Consider the following 13,412-nt stretch of genomic DNA (forward strand, 5'->3'; position numbering starts at 1 on the left):
GCCACTTCGGGGTTCAACTCCTGCCACGTGCTCTCAGTGGGGTTACACCTTGTATCCCTTCAGAGCATGGGGCAGCAGCCGACCGCAGCAGCCTGCTGAGTGACTGGGATGTCTTGCTGGGAGCAGATGGTGCCAGGGTCCTTGTGGGTGTCTGAGGTGTTAGTGTTACAGGTCAAAGCCATCAATTGATTTGTACTGCTGCACCCAGGATACGTTTGTGTCTAGGATGCCTAGAGCACAAGTGCGGGGACAAGTGGCCCCTCTTCTAGCTCTTGTGCACCCACAGGGACCACCCCTTTCCCTGTACCACACTAGTGAGCAACCGGGACACTTAAATTTGACACCTCTTGCCTCTTGCCCGCCTCCTCCCGAAACAACCTGAATTTGCTTTCAGGACACGCTGCTGAAGCTGTCTATGTGATAGGCTTTGGATGGAGTGAGATGGGAATTTTACTGTTATGTTTACTGCCTAGTACATTAATTTTTCTTATTTTATTGGGTTACTGGGTGATTTTTGTATTTGTTTTGTTACTTGTAACGCTGATTGGTAGGGTGCCTAGAGCTCTCTCAAGGGCTTTTGGTATTTTGTTTTTCCATCAAAGAATGAATAATGTTTTGGACCAGCAAAGCAGTGGAGGCAGCTGACATCTAGAAGAGGGTGAGCAAACCAGCTGCTGCATTAGTTCTTCTCCAGTTTGGATCCCATTTGTTATCTTCGGTGCTGTCCTTATCGTCTCCCTCCAGAGACCACTGAAAGCAGGACAGGCATTGCCTGGCCAGCCGGCGGGCTCTGCGGCAGACCCCTCTGCAACAGCTCAAGGCTTGTGAGAGCTGGAGTGGGGCATTGGTTCACGTAACCATCTAGTTTAAAAACCTCTAAAGCGTCACAAAACAAAAGGCAGAAAGGGAATCCGAGAAGTGGGGGCAAGAACATCCCACTCTAATAGGCTGGAGGGGAAAGAAGAGGTCAAATTTCCACTAGCAATGGCTGACTCTCAGTTCAGATAAAATATTACCTGGCCTTCAGCCTGCTCCTCCTCTAGTACAAACCTGCCCACTCGTGTAAGGTTAGACAAGACCTGGCTAGGTACCCCCAGCTCCCCTTTCTATACACCCAGACCTCCTCTGCTCACTCCTGGGCACATCCAGCTCCCTGGCTGAATGCCCTCACCAGGTGCCCGCCTCTCCCTTACTCCCCCAGTCACCTATCATGATTGCAGCTTTTACAAGGCACAGAAGTGTTAGCGAATAGTCAGTGTTCATGGACTATTGATGCTATCTGATGGGTGTGCCACCAGCTTCCACTAAAGTCAGTGAGCATGACCGATCATGCTGCCTCCCCTTTTGACACCACACCTGCACCAAAAGGGCTAGGAGAAGATGGCCTAGTCAGCCATGTTGGATCTATGCCAGCCAAGGAGTCTCAGTACGCCCCTATTGAGGAAATTCTCAGCTGCCCAGTGCAGGGCAAATTTCCAGCCCCTTTGCATTGTGGGAGTGGTGCAGCGAGGCCAGAGCAGGGACTGAGGATCTGGCGAAGTGTGTTTACTTGTGCCATTCCTATTTCTGTTCAGAAACTCCTCGCCTACCTAACTGTGTACACTCAGCAAGAGAATTGTAAACTCTGCTAGAATGCATCCAAACCTATTATCAGACCAGATGGGTAATTCTTCTCAAATCTTTCAAGTTTGGGACATCTTTTGTGTTTTTTAACACACATCACAGCCAAATCAGAGGAAAATCCTGTTCGCTAATGCCTCGTTTTTGCAATCCCCAAATACTTGAATTTATTGATAAGATCAGCAAATACTTATTTTACCTGAGTAAAACCACCTGCTGCAAAATCTGTATTTGGAATGTGCTGCCAATAGCATTTATCCTCTTACAATAGTAAGAAGGAAGGAATTATTTTGTTGTGAAGACAGATTTTAGGTGGGGAATATGAAGAGGACATTTGCCAAAATATGAAATCAGGCAGCAGATCCTCCCTCGTGATAATCAAAAGTGCAAAATCCATGGGCGGTCCTGCTTTTAAAATGGCGTTGGTGGGGCTCCATTGACTTCCGTGCAGTCTGATAGGGGCCTTGTGGTTCTGCATAGAGTCAGGCCACATTTCTGCTTCACGCTCTATTTATTAATCCAATGAATCTAATTTATTTTTTGCATAAGGAGTATTGGTCTGACTGGATCCGACGAATTAGGAAATTTGGTCTTGAGATCAAATTTTGCTTGTCGTCATATGCTATAGATAGATGCATAATTCATGAATTTCACACTGTTCATGTGTTTTTGCAAACAATGTTCTTTACATTGATTCAGATACCAAGCGATTTTTGCAGGCCAGACAAATTATGTATAATCAGTAAGCTAATGCTTTGTGGTTTTAAAACAAAAAACCAACAGTCAGTTAACTTTTTTTAACCTTTTGTCATCACTAGCATTTGAAAAGTCAGTGTTGCATACAGTAGTCCTCATTTCTTTACATTTTTTTTCATTCCTCATAATAAATATCTAATGACCCAATATGAACACAGTGTGTCTACGAGATTACGTGGCTGCGTATTTCCCATGCCCACCCGGCCTAACAAAGAGAACCAAAGTGTAGAGTCCTGATGCTAGAACAGTGGTAGGTAATCTGTGGCCCTCAGGCTGCATGCATCAGGGTAATCCGCTGGCGGGCCGCCAGACAATTTGTTTACATTTGCATGACCACCCGCAGCTCCAGGTGGCCACGGTTCGCTGTCCCACAGGAACACAAGCACGGCCATAGCGGGTCAAGCCAGTGGTCCATCCAGCCTTGTATCCTGTCTTCTCACAGTGGCCAGTGCATGATGCTTCAGAGGGAATGAACAGAACAGGCAATCATCGAGTGATCCATCCCCCGCCGTCCAGTCCCAACATCTGGTACTCTGAGCTTAGGGATACCCAGAGCATGGGGTTGCCTCCCTGACCATCTTGGCTTAGTCATCTCTCTTTTCCACGCTGAACAATCCCAGTCTTTAGGAAGCTTGTGGTGGAACAGAGAATTGAACTGGTTCTATGACTAGTGCCGTAATCATCCTTTCTCTCAGGCCCAAGAGGCCATTATACCCACTGGATTGCTTGAGTGTAGCACACTCTGGCTCTCCCCTGGGCATGCTGTTATGCTGGCATGAGGTGGCCAAGAGGAGTGAACTAGAGCTGGCCGATTTCCCCCATGGCGTTGGCCAGCTTTATGGCCCACAGGTGCCACTGCAGCAGCACCAAGGTCCCTCGGGTGTGAAGAGAACTGTCGGTTGGTAATTGCTAGGTGCAATGGGCAGTTCCGTAAGAATGATTCAGAAAAGCTCTTTGTGGCTCTACTGTGTAATCTTCTCTGCACTGGTGACCGTGCTCTGGTCACAGCTAAGACAGAGTTCTTTAGATGACTTATTTTGCACTGAGCTCATTTGATCAACATAAATGATTAGCTAATTATTCTTCAACTGCAATTTTTTCTGTAGCATTTAGAAATAAGACGAGTGGAAGAATCTCAAGCCTTGGCAGCATAAGTCAAAACTCCCTGCAGGGGTGTGGGAGTGTGTTTGGAAAAGGGAAAAGCAAAAGAGGGTCGCTTTAGTAGCTGATAATTTTCTGAATTGTTAGATTCGCATAACTGTACTTCCCCATGTTAAAATGCAAAGAAGTGCTCATAATTTTCAAAACTACAATTATATTCACATGCCCTTAGCTGTGAAAAATAATGAATCATTATGCCCTGACGTTGCATTGACGTTACCAAATGGGTCTGAAATCAACTGGAGTCTGAGGAGCTGTTGGAAAATCTGCCGAGTGACTCAAACAGATTCCGATGGTGATGTAGGGAATTGGAAACATCTATTCAACAGACTCCGCTTTCCATTTCCTAAAAGTTATTGGCTTATGTTAGTACAGCACCTTGCCTGGTGTGCATGTGCTGCTGGAGGAGGTCCACAGGCAGAATCTAGTGAACTGAAAACAACACAATCGACCACAGGCACTGTGTTTTTCCATTTACTGCTGGTTTTAAGGGTTTATTTCGTAGCTGTAGAAGGCTTCAGTTCAATATCAATTCACCTTCTGGGTGCAGAGAGGGGTTCAAATATTGAGTTTTAATGCATGATAAAGTTTGTGACAACACTAAGCTTGCTAACATTTGCTGTTTTGTATGACATGGGGGACTGCATAATCTTGTGTTCAGTAAACAGGCAAAGTAAGTAATTTGTAGCCATTCTCTTTGATATGATGCTTTCTAGCCAGGGGCAAGGAAGGTATGGGGGTTTTAATCCTTCCCCCTGCCAAACAGATGAATATCAACACTTTTTTGCTCAATGGCTGAATTAAAATTGTCTGCAATATCTCCAGCCTCTCTCCCCTGCAGACAGAGAATCTGAGAGTGGTGCTTTGAACAAGGGTGACACTTCCATTCTGAATCTGTAATCATGTAAACTGGAAATACAACCATTGTCAGATTAGCCTGGCTCTTAAGTTCCCATTCTGGTATTTATTGTTGCACTTAGAATCTTTTCAGCAATCTTAAATAGCGTCTATGCCATTTGCTGGGCCTTTGCACGGGGTGAATTTTTCCCTGTCAGTGTTTTTGTAGAAAAGTTTCAAATGTGCTTTTTCTGCTGCTGCTCTGTCTTATCCCTCAATATCTAACCTCAATTAAGCTATAAACTAACTCCCATAGTTGTCTGCGCTGGTGCTTATAGGTGGACTCACAATAATTGTTTGTTCTTTTTATGGGAGTCGGTTCTTATGGAAGGAATTGCTTTAGTTTTAGGTTTATATTTTTGATAGCTACAAATAGCACATGTGTTGCTCATTAATGATGAGTTTTAAAGCTTTCAGTATCTGAGGCACTGGTATGGCTCAGCCCTTGGAATAAACCCTCTTTTCAATGCTAAAGTGAAGCAGCTGCAAATCTTTCCTATCATCCGGGCAGGGATCTGCTGGAAGGTGGATTCCAGACAGCTAATATAATGCTGTATGTGTAACCCACATTAACAGTGCGTGGCTCTGTCCCCGAGATGGGAGCATCCACGTGACAAGGTTTATACATTTGCTATGGGAGCACTAACATTGGCTCATACAGTAGATGCTCCTGCTTTTAGATCAAGATCCTGGTTTCAATCTCTGCTAACCACCCATCATTATGTGCATGTTCTGCAGTATGCCGTATAAAAATAATTAGGGTGAAATTCACCTAGGTGAACAGAGTTCACATAGGGTCCTATGAGCCACTTAAGGTGAACCATTAACACAGAGCTTAATTGGTATATAGGTTCCTGTGTGAGCTGTCTGCATTGGGGTGAGTTTCATCATCAGACTGAACCCCCCAGGGCTGAACTCGGTAGGTGATGCTCTCCCAACCTGCACATTAAATGTCCTGCTCGGCTAGCTCGAGCTATTATGGTGTTGTCATAATAGCTGACAGTTCTTCACACGAGGCAGAGTCTCTTTTGACCTTCTCTTGTTGGGAACTGATTGCCAGTTTAGTTGTCCTTTTCTGCCCATTTGAGATGGTGATGTGAGAAATCCGAACTGACAGTGCATTTTCCATCGAAATCCTGACAGACATTGGGTAATCTGCACCTCTTTGTGGAACAATTCCAACCCCAAGCTGAACAGAGAGGGACACAGGAGCGATGCCCACAGACTCTGCAGCTGAGTAAAATACGCTGCAGCAAAAAGTGAAGTCAGCAAAACTGCTTGTGACCCACATTTGAAAGGGAAAAACTGAAGCAAAGGATTGCTGGGAGAAGAGATTCGACGCCACAGGAGAAAAGTGAAATTCTCTGTCTCCCTCGCTGCGTAAAAAGATGCACAACACAATAGAAGGAATGGTATGTTGCTTCTGAACCCGAGTAGATATCTGTGGGGCATTAGCTGGCTGAATCTATAGCACCTGCTCTCATTGTACGGAAAAATATTCCTTCGATTTTCAACCAGTGAATGGTCCCCTAACTATAATCCATTTTTGGTGGCCTGTGGAGCACTGCAGGTCACATGCTGCTCGTTCCTTGATTCCAGGTGCTAAATTGCACTGAAAGGTGATAAATTGCTAAAATCCATGAAATCCCCCCCCCCCATTACTTTTCTGTGTAAGTAATTGCTACGATTGTCAAAGGGATGTGCAGTCGGGAAGGGGAGAGGTGCTGCAGTCATGAATGCCCAGTAACAAATATATTCAAAGTTAAGTCAGTTAGGAAAAAATGGCAGTGATCAGAGACATTTAGGAGCGGTTATTTATTTTTGTAATCTGGTTCACTATACACCACTCGAGTTTGATAAAGATAGCTAATGACCTGCTTCTTCCAACTGATGTAGACGAACTTTCTTTTATTATGTTACTTGATCTCTGCCTGCTGCGATTGATGTTATCAATCATTGTTTTGCTCCCTTGCCTCTAAGGCAATGTCAGACATGATCTCACAGGATGAAACAACCAGCACTATTTTTTTGACCTACTCTGTACTGGACTTGACTGACAACCAATACAATAATCGAGAGAACTCCGCTTATAGCATTTTCTCATCTGGTCCAGAAGAATGTGGCTTCTGATTCCCGTTGTTACACTAGTAATTTCACTATAGTGCCCTGCTAGGTAAGTTGTGTATTGTGGCTGAAATCTATATTCTCTAGACCTTAAGTGATACATCTGTCCTGTCTTGTCTCTTGGTACAGGTGTGAATTTCAGCATGTTAAAGATGCCATCCTTCTAAGGAGTGGAAATAAGAGTATCAATGGCACGCTAACCTTTTCAGGGGTGGGGGAGGGCCTTTGGATGGAATGTGTGGTATGCTTGGGTAACTCTACCTTGCAGAGCATGGACCAAACTAAGGGGTGCCATGCTGAAAGAGGTGCCATCATGTGTATAAAACATTAACTCAAGGTCCCCTCTCCCTGGATCTGGTGTATCTCCCAGAAGAAGTCATTGGATCCTACCATGCTATTTAAAAGCGCCGATGGTAACCTTGCACTGGGCAACTTTCTCCGATTTAAAAGAGATGCTGATATGCTCACTTGCAAAGTCATTTTACTCCAAGTCCAGCATCTAACTCTTTTTTTTAAAGTGCCTTGGGAGATACTATTAGTATGAAAAGCAGCCTATAAAGCTAGATTCTATTGTAAATAGTAAGTCTTCCCTCTGACTGAAGGTGATATCTTCGGCTGCTCTGTTCTTATTTGGGACCAAAACTTTTGTCTTTGCCCTGAGAGTGGTGTAGAGTCTTTGCAATGCCTGTGACTACACTGGCAAGTTGCTATGGCTCCCGAAGATCGTTCCTGGTTTGTCTGTGAATTCACATAGGATTTTGACCCGACATAAAAGCATGCAGTTTTTTAATTAATATCTACAAAGTGCTTCTCTCAAACCAACTTCCTGATGCTGGCTTGAGTCTGTTAGTTGGGAATGATGGTTTGATTTGCTTGGACTCAGAACAGAAAAGGGTTGTTTTTAAACGTAAGTATCTCCAAAGAGGCTTGCACAAATTAACTCTGGCTTTCTGCCACTCGGCAAGTATTTATAGGTGTTTGACCCATTTTCTTCAAGACCTGTTAAGTCATTTTTAAGCCAATCAGTTCTAGATTCATTTTGGCAGCAGCTTGAGTTCAGCTGGAAATTGGACGGCAAAGAACATGAACCTTGGGGCTAGTAGAGGGAAGCAGCATGTTCAGTGAAGGTGGTGCAGGAGGGAGACTCAGGAGATGTGGGTTCTGCTCATGGCTCTAAAACGGATTCATGGGTTACCTTGGGCAAGTCACTTCCCCTTTCTGTGCCTCTATCAGGCAGGTGGGGCCCATCAGCTGTGGCAGGCAGTCTGCTTAGCAGAAGGAAAACTCTGATTTCAGACCAAGAACATCTGGCCTGGGCAGGTGGTTTGGAAAAGTTGTGCCACTCTCACATGCTCTGTGGCTGTGGGTCTGCATTGCTGACTCCAGCTAACAGGACAAGGTGAAACAAGAATCCAGAAGTGAGCAGTGAATGAATATAATATAATATAATATAATACACCTCTACCCTGATATAACGCGAATTCGGATATAACGCGGTAAAGCAGCACTCCACGGGGCGGGGCTGCGCACTCCGGCGGATCAAAGCAAATTCGATATAACACAGTTTCACCTATAACGCGGTAAGATTTTTTGGCTCCCGAGGACAGCATTCTATTGAGGTAGAAGTGTATAATATAATACAATTAATTTATTTATTGGTGCTTTTTTATTTATTTATTTTATTTTTTGTTCCCAACTTGAGACCGCTTTAAGGGGCCTCCTGATTTTCAGAAAGTTCGGAGCTCCTGCCATCTGAAAATCAGGCCCTTTTGAAAATGCATCATGTTGGGCATCCAACAATGGAGGCACCCAAAATCATTGGTGACTTTTGAAAAATCTTGAGACTTTCAGAGCCACTGACCAAGAGAATGCTCCCGCTTCCCACGCTATTCAGGCTAGGAACAGCCATCACCATCTGATGCCCCCCACCCCAACCCCAATCTGTTGGCAAATCGGAAAGAGGAGCTGAAGCTATCCTTGGAGACGTTGAATTTTTATTTGGAAGCCTATTGCCTTGCAGCAAGATAACAAACAAATAATTCATTGGGTTCAATTGAAACACATTGCTTCGATGAATTGGAAATGTTTCATTTGACCCTTTTAATTTAAAAAAAAAATTAATTTTGAAACAGTCATTTTGAAATGAAAAATCTACATTTTTGTTTTGAAAATGTCAAAACAGGCTGTTCTGACATTTTTCCCATTTTCTTCTAAACAACATTTTATCTAAATATGATTTCATGAATTTTGGTTTCACTTGAAATGGCACTTACCAATGGAAAACTGGATGAAAAATTCCTGACCAGTTCTACTTATGCCACTCTCTCTCATTTGGAGGACATTTTTGTAAACACACATCCCTACATATCCTGCTATGACCTTAGATTATTGCCACTCCTGGAACACTTAGTAGAAGTGTGGAGAGCACAATATTCAAAGTCATCTTTTCCCTATAACCTTGGTAGTCTTATTGATTCAGTACTTAACTAGACTTTGATCATCATCTTTCAAAAGCAGTTACACTTGTTTTTTCTCAACTCAAGAATATTGCTTAAATTTGCTCGTTCTCTTCAGTCACATTCTATATCTATTACAGTGCATGCTTTCAGATTTTAAAGTTTGATGTATTGTAATTTGTTACTCCTAAATTACTGTTTCTAGAATGTAATCTGCTAAACACTCTGAAATTTTATCACATCACACCTGTGCTCGACAGCAAATTGATCTGACAATATTATTACATATTTTTGACAGTCTTATTTGAAATCCTTAAATCCCAGTGCACTCTGTTTCACTGTATTATCATTGGCTCATTCTACTAATCAATTATCCACTTATGAAGACCACAACTTCTTGTAGTTATATTCCTAGACTGAGGAATTCACACCAAGCTAATGTTAAACCTATTTGTTTTATAGTCAGTTAAAAAGTCATCATGTTGTCACCAGAGAGTGAAGATCTAAAATTTGCCAGTGTTCCAAGCCACTCTTACTTAAAACGGTGTCATCTTGTACAGTTCTTGCAACCATGGAGAATCGTAAATAGCAGGTGTGGAGGTTAGTTTCCTGTTGATGGAATATTATATTATGGAGATGAAAGTTAACACGAAAGCATAACATAATACAGTGGATGAAAGTAACCAGTTAGCGCCAGAGTCTCAAAAGAAAAAAAAGCTCCAACTTCCTTTGAGGCACCTGAACAAAGGCCAGATTTTCAAGAATTCTCATCAGCCAGTTGTTCCCATTGACAGCTAAGGTCAGATTTTCAATATTACTCAGTTCATTGCTTGCTGAGCTCTTGCAAACCTGGTCCTACAGTGTAATGCTGGGTTTGTTACAGGAAGGATGGTCCAATGGCTGAGGGCTCTGAGAGGTCTGGGGTCAAGTCCTGCACTATCACAAACATCTTGTATGAACCTGGGCAAGTCCCATGGGCCTGGATTCACAATGGCACATAGCTGTTTGTGTTGCTGGGCTTTGCCACATCTAACTTTTGGGTGCCTGGGAAATCACAGGGACACCACTGACGCAGGAAGCCTAAGTTAGGTACCTGGCCTCCCTATACAACGAATGGGGGCAGAGAGCCCCTTAGAGCGGTACACAAAAGCCAGCACCCTAGGCAGGGAGGTGTTAGCCCATGGGAGATGTTGATGAGAGGAGTATATCATAAGCCCCGCCCCTCCACGAAGATAGGCACCTATCTTTGCTAGTGATCCACAACCAGGAGCCCCTCTCCTGGAGCCAGGCAGCTTAGATGCCCAGGGCGTTTCTTGTGAGACTGAGTTAGGTGCCTGCCTCACACCACACACAACATCTGGAGGAGGAGGAGGAAGTGGTGATGCTGCTGACCTTGGAACTTTTAGCCCAGTGATTAGAGCACTAGCCTGGGATGTGGGTGGCCCGGGTTTAATTCCTCCCTCTGCCGGAGGGGGAGAAAGCATTAGAACAGGGGTTTCCCACCTCCCCGAGTGCTCTAGCCACTGAGGGGACATTCCTACTGAGAGGTGCTAGGGGGCATGTGAGTACCTGGGACAGCGATGATTGTGGTATAATGTATATTTACAGTCCAGACTGGGTGAGGGATTTACACCGTATCTCATTTGAATGACATTGAATATACCATTTTATTTACTTGGATTTACATCCCTTCTAAAAAAGCACCTCTCCAGGACTTTTTGATAATACGTCATCTAAACATATCCAGCAGTCCTCACTGCCGTAGCCAAAATAGGTCAGCCCCAAACGGATAAATATTCTACTCTTCCCACACACAGACCTGTTACTTCTAACGTGGTCCCTCCAGCCTGAATACCTCTGCTGACCACAGCTGTGGCACAGAAGAGTGGGCAAGTCTCCAGCCATTTCAGGTTTTATACTGCCAGGTTAAAGCCAATACCTTTACGTTCCACCTGGAAAGTAATAGGCAGCCAACACAGAACGTGGTGCATTGGGATCATGTGCTCATGGTGAGGTACCCTGCTGAGCAAGCCCTTGGGCTGGTGAACAGTGTGGACTCTCTCAGAAAGGAAGTCACTCAAAGCAGCTCTGTAGATACAGTATTTATTGCCAATACTGTATAATCTTATTACCGCACAATGTCCTCGTGAGGTAGGGTTGTACTGTTTCCCCTATTTTAGCAGTAGGGAATTAAGGCACAGAGAGACTGACTAGTCCCAGGTCACACTAGAAATCTGTGACTGAGCAGGGAGCTGAGCCTTTTATGGTGAAAAGGGTGAATGTGATCCTTGGGTGTGTAAACAGGTGGAATCTGAAGTAGGAGTACAAGGGTTATTTCACCTCTGTATTCAGCACTGAGATGAATGCTGCTGAAATGCTGTGTCCAGTTCTGGTGCCCACCGTTCAGAAAGGTTATTGAAAAATTGGAGATGGTTCAGAGAAGAGCCACAAGAATGATAAAAGCATTGGACAACTTGCCTTATAGTGGTAGACTCAAGAAGCTCAATCTATTTAGCTTAACAAAGAGAAGTGGTGACTTGGTTACAATCTATAAGTATTCACACAGGGAACACACATTTAATAGACTCTTCCATCAAGCAGCAAAAGGTCTAACATGGTCCGAAGGCTGGAAGTTGAAGCTAGACAAATTCAGGCTGGAAATATGGTGTAACTTTTTAACCGTGAGAGTAATTAACCATAGGAACAATTTACCAGTGGGCATGGTGGATTCTTTATCCCTGACCATTTTTAAATCAAAATTGGCTCTTGGAATTGTTGTGGGGCAGTCTTATGGCCTGTGTTCTACGGGGTCAGACTATGTGACCACAGTGGCCCCTTCTGGCCTAGGAATATATCTGTGAACCTGGATCTCCTGAGTTCCAAGCTAGTTCCCTAACCACTCGGCTGTTTCCTCTCTGTCCACCCCCTCCTAGGCTCTTTGGTCTTACCAACAACAATTCCTGGACAGCACTATGGAACACTGCCTGGCAGAGGACAAAAAGCACGGCAAGGACCTGATTTTCATGCATTGACAGGAAGAAGTCACCATCATTGCAGATTCTGGCGTATGTCCAGGCCTACCACCAAATTTACTGGAGTGAGCCGTGAAATGGCTGTATAGTCTTCATTATGGACAGAAGTGGGTTGTGGACAGGGCTGTTCAGGGGCAAGTATCAGGTTCAAGGGTCTTTATGAAACACAAAGAATTGTTGGCAAGGACTGTCTTGTGTTTTGTACAGCACCTAGCACCATGGGGTCCTGGTCCATGATTGAGGCTCCTAGATTCTACTGCAATACACGTAATAAATCATGATGACAAATAATCATCATAATCATGATCAATTTCCTTTTATGTGACCTGGAAAAAATATTCAACAAAAAAGTTGTGGCAATATTAAATATTTAGTAAACTATTTGAATAGGTTTGCCAACTAATTAAAACCTGGGATTTTTTTTCAAGCTCTCTGTCCCCTACCTTTAGGAGTCCTATTTACTAGAACATTTCTAAGCTCTAGTCTGCCCAAAAGATTGTCTGAACAGATTTGCATACTGCATTTCTATTGTTAATCATGAATAGAACTGTTATCAAAATGATTACTCATGTTCTTTGTCATGCAAAAAAGTGAAATAATGTTTTTAATAATGCGGTCCATTAGAGGTGGGTTGGCTGAATTTATTGTGTCTGGAGCTAGCTTAAATTCTGTAGGACCCCCCCCCCCCCCCCAATTAAAAAAAATACAGCCCCTGGGTGCCTGGAGCCAGCTAGCGTTCATTCCGAATGCCCTCACAAGACACAGTGTGAAAGCGTGAGCTCTAGCAGGAATGTGCTTAAATAGCTTAATAAAAGATACCGTTCATCTTTCATGTCGAAGGACAAAGATGAGCTTTAACTTATTAGCAGAGAAGCTGCCATCACCATATCCATTGGCCACGGATGCCCTGGGCACTTGTGTCCCTGAAGTAAGCACTGCTTTCAGGAATTGTAGCTCTAGGAAAGCTGTAAAAACCACGTTGGCAGTTTATGCAGTTTAACAAAAGGCACAGCTGTTAGTAAAATCTCGGTGGGCCTCTAAGCGCTTCTGGAGCACGAGGCCCAGGGAGTTTTTCTGTTTGTTTTTGGGAACACACTCAGCACATCTCTAGCTATTAGATTATTCTAGCTGCGAGTGTCTCTTCTTCGAGCGATCACCTACTAACACAGCTGGGAGTATATCACCGAAGAGTGATATTCTCCTCTGGATGAGCATTGCATCCATGCCTACTGCATTCGCCTACATGGCGGAGAGAGAGAGGGGGAAGAATGGTCCTGAGCTGGCCTGAGAGCCGAGAGATCTGAGTTCTGTTAGGGGCTCTGCAATAGAGGATGTATGTGACCTGCTATTGGGGGTGCTAGCACTT

At 43.9% G+C, this 13,412-nt stretch overlaps 1 long non-coding RNA gene across 1 annotated transcript in view; it reads left to right on the top strand.

The window, feature by feature from the left end:
- LOC122173675 (uncharacterized) overlaps positions 1–12,732 on the top strand; it is a 196,246-nt gene extending 183,514 nt beyond the window's left edge. Inside the window, exon 3 of the long non-coding RNA XR_010588984.1 lies at positions 11,948–12,732. This is a non-coding gene — a long non-coding RNA (uncharacterized LOC122173675). The remainder of the gene's footprint in view (positions 1–11,947) is intronic.
- The last annotated feature ends 680 nt before the right edge of the window (positions 12,733–13,412 follow it).

The sequence above is a fragment of the Chrysemys picta genome, chromosome 7 (assembly GCF_011386835.1).
Source record: "Chrysemys picta bellii isolate R12L10 chromosome 7, ASM1138683v2, whole genome shotgun sequence".
NCBI lineage: Eukaryota > Metazoa > Chordata > Testudines > Emydidae > Chrysemys > Chrysemys picta.